The sequence below is a fragment of the Conger conger genome, chromosome 3 (assembly GCF_963514075.1).
Source record: "Conger conger chromosome 3, fConCon1.1, whole genome shotgun sequence".
Taxonomy (NCBI): Eukaryota; Metazoa; Chordata; class Actinopteri; order Anguilliformes; family Congridae; genus Conger; species Conger conger.
Genome location: NC_083762.1, coordinates 8254884 through 8258855, shown reverse-complemented (window position 1 = coordinate 8258855; position 3972 = coordinate 8254884).

The following is a 3972-nucleotide window of genomic DNA, read 5'->3' as shown; positions in this document are numbered from 1 at the left end:
GGGTAAAGTAAATATTATGTAGACAATTATTGTATTTGAGGGATTGCATTGTCTCATAATGTTTATTGATTACATCTTCAATGTGAATCTTTCAACTACAACTGAGCATTGTGTAATAGAACGCATTCTTACCTTCAGAAAATGCAGTGTTGGTGTGAAGGAGTTGTCTTACTATTTAATCATATGTTTCAGGAAATAAGATGTATGAGTAAATGTATGAATGCAAGTACATGACTGAGTTAGTAGCAATATGTGCTGAGTTTAATTAAACATGTTTCTGTTTTGTGTGAAGATGAGCAGAGAGTGGAAAGGCCATTAATAAATATGCTCAAAAAGTGCTGTAAACTAAAAAAAAGAATACAGTTATTGACATAATTATTATTTTCCAACATGCATAAGTGTGCTTTGTTAATGTTTCAATGGAATCAACTACTGGCAAAGATGACAGCCATGAGTCTTTTCCTATGATTGGTTGGAAGTTTAGAGAACACATGTGGAGGGACCTTGGCTGCATGCATAGCTTTTCAGAATCATTGATATGATATCCCCTCTTCAGTTCAGACCACTGGTTTTTGATAGGATTTAAGTCTGAGAACTTTGCAGAACATGGATGTTTTTTTTTTTACTTAGCCATTTGTGTGTGGATTTTGATTTATGCTTGGAGTCATTGTCTTGCTGGACAATCTACTGTAATGACGTCCAAGTCTCGGCTTCCTAGCAGAGGCAACCAGATTTTCTGCCAAAATTTCCGTTGATCTTACATAATGCCCCTGGACCACTGGCAGCAAAACATCTCCACAACGTCAAGGACCCACTTCCATGTTTGACAGCACGTATGGGTGCTTCCCCTTGTAAGCATTCCTCTTTTGCTGCCAAACCTGGTGGCGTGTGTGGCCAAATTTGAATTTTGCTTTCATCTTACGATAACACCCTCTTCCAGTCATAATTCCAGTGAGGTCTGGAAAACTTCATGATTTGCCAAACCTCACTGGTTGGTTTCCTTTATTGTGCTCAGTAAGGGCTTTCTTCATGCCAGCCTTCCAAAGAGTTTATTGTTACGGAGATGCCATTTTATTGTTATTTCGGAGACTTGCCAAACCTTTTTATTATTGCCCTTACAGTGCTAAGTGGTATGTTTAACCGTTCATGTATTTTTTTTGTTGTGCTCATTACCTGACTTTTGATGGTCAATTACCGTCTATGTCTTCTCAATTGATAGTTTGTCGGCTTTTCCCATGCTGATCGTTGACAACGGGATATTGTATTCTTACCTCATTTTATATACTCTGGTGAAACAGGAAGTGATAGGGGTGCCAATAATTTTGGCACCTGTAGTTTTCAGAAAAAAGAAACAATAAACGAATTGCTTTCCCGTATGTTTGAACATATACGTGGTTAATTATCAATGTTGTTTATTGTATGCTGCCTTTTATATTAGTTTTTTTTAAGGGTGCAAATAATTCTGGATCTCACTGTATGTCTAAGTGTTGCACAATATGCAGCTGGCTGAGAAAATGAACACAGTCTAATTCTGGCTACAACTTCAAAAAAATTGCATATTTTTATTCATTCATGGTCAACTGGAAACATGGGCATGAGATTAAACTACTTAAAAAATGGATGTTTACTGCCTCAGATCCTTGGCATGTGCTGTATTCGCAGAGGCCCGGATAGAAATCCTGAAGTCCGTAAATACTAGTATTTCAGCTAAAAATGGTTTGTTAAAAAAAAAATAAGAAAAAGAGTTTGTGCGTTTTCCCAGTCCTTTTCCGATGAGCAATGCCAGATAAATCTGCAGACCAGTGGTCTCCCATTATCCGCCCAGCGTACGTGAGAGGCGTAAAGACACGGCGATGTTGAAACACCAGAGAGCCCTGGGAAAGACGTGCCAGAGCCGTTCATGAGCAGAACACGTGTGTTTGCGGCGAGCTCTGGTGCTAATCTCCCGGACGCGCCCGCAGGCCCCCCCCCGGGTCTGGCCTCATCAAGCTGCGGCTTCCGCCCAGGCCGATCGGCCTGCCCCCTGCGTTGGGTGGATGTGCTGTAGGTTGTGTTTGGGCTCCCTGGCGTACTGATGAAGAACAGGCGGCACCCCAGAAATGCGCAGACCAGAGGAATTTGGAGTGGGAGGTGGGCGAGGGGGTGGGGGGTGGGGGGGGGGTCACTCACTTATGTGGCCAGCCACCAGCAGCCATAATCAGATTTGTGGCATGTGTGTGTGTGTGTGTATCTGTGAACAAGCCACCAGACGGCTCAGCAGCCCAGCCTGGCTGGGGTCTACAGCTCCACTGACTCTGTGCCAGGGTCTACAGTTACCCTTGCCTTGTGCAAGCGATGCTGCCATACGTTATTTGTGAATTAATGACCTACTGCTTTGCCAGTTTGCCTGTGAACACAGCGCCTATGCCCACACTCCGTCTTTTTTCTCGTTCTTTATAAATCTTAGGCAATTATGGGTATCTTTTTTTTGAGACCTAACATACATTCTCTTTCCCTCGTTAGGTCTTTTTTTTTTCAATCTCTGTTCCGCATTACATTGGCCGCCGTCGTATAATGCTGGAGGAGCGCGAGGCGGGAATATATTCCCGTCTGGAAATAGTTTAGCTTTCCGAACATAACCGGGCTTATTCAGGTGCTCTGGGAATGTTATAGGGGTGTCACCCCTCAGAGCGAGGGGCTCTGGAGCCTGCCACACAGGACCCCTACTGGAGCAATCTGCCCTTGGCTCAACTTCTGCCTGTTTGCTTTGTAAGCATCAGCTTTTTAGCAATGTGTTTGTCTTCAGCCATGAAGACAATCTGGATTTCAGTTGGGGCTGAACCTTCTGTTTTTTTGTTTTTTTAAACATTGGCCTTGCAGAATCTTGTACTGTTGTGATATTATTATTCTGATGTTGATGTGAATCATGTTCCTAGGTCTTTTTTTTTTTTTCAGACCAAAAAAGATTGCAGCACAAATGATTTAATTTGTGTATTGCTTAATTTACCTTAATGTACCAACCATGGCGTATTAAATCTAATCCCGTTGTGCTTAGTTTTGATTAGTTAGCACCAGGGTACTAGTTACCCTAGGCAAGAGCAGCTAGTGATGATGAGTGAAATTAAGTGTTGTATGGTTGAAGCAAATGCCTGCAGACCCTGTGGCCTGCAGGACGTGGAGATGAGTAGCGCTGCAATAGGCTACAGGGCCGTACTCGTGTTTTAAAACAATAGGCGTTTAGGCTGCACAAATGCTTTAATGCTATCCAGCAGGTGTCCTCACTACGCCGATGGAGAGGACCCCCCCCCCCCCCCCAGACCCCTGAGAGCGGATCCCCCAGCCAGGTTACTTAACGGTCGATGGACTCTGTGCCCCCCCCGAAACCCCCTAGCCCAAGGTGTTCTCTGATCCGTTTAGGGGACGTCTTTTTTTAGGCCCGGCCTGTTGTTGGTCTGGTCTCTTTCGCTTCCTCGCCTGCCCGCCGAGGCAGGCGAGGAGTCGAGGCGCGCGCGTGAGAGGGCGCCCCTCTCCTCTGGTCGAAGAGGTGACATCCGGGCCCCATTGTTCTCAGGCCCTTGTTTGGGCCGGACCCGCGGCGGGACGTTCCCCCAGGCCATGCCTCTGCCGACGGCGGACAGAAACGCACGTTTCTCGCTGCCCATCTCGAGCACGTCAGGCCCCCAGGGGCAGGCCCGTGATAGCATTTCAGGCTGCGCCGCTCCGCTTCTGATTAAGAGAACGTGTTTGGCACGGCTTCACAAGCGCCCTGCGACACACTGCCTCCGTTTCTGTGATTAACTTAGCATCCTGCGGCTGGGGACCGCGTTTGACTTGGGAAGGGGAGGCGGTGTGGAAGTGGGAATTTGGGATTTACATGAGTCCAATTGTCTGAGGATAGAAACAAAAACAGATTTCGGTTTGATGAGGGTCTTTAATTAGATACAGCCAGGATGTTTTGAGGCCCTTCAAAAGTACTCATAAAGGTTTATTCAC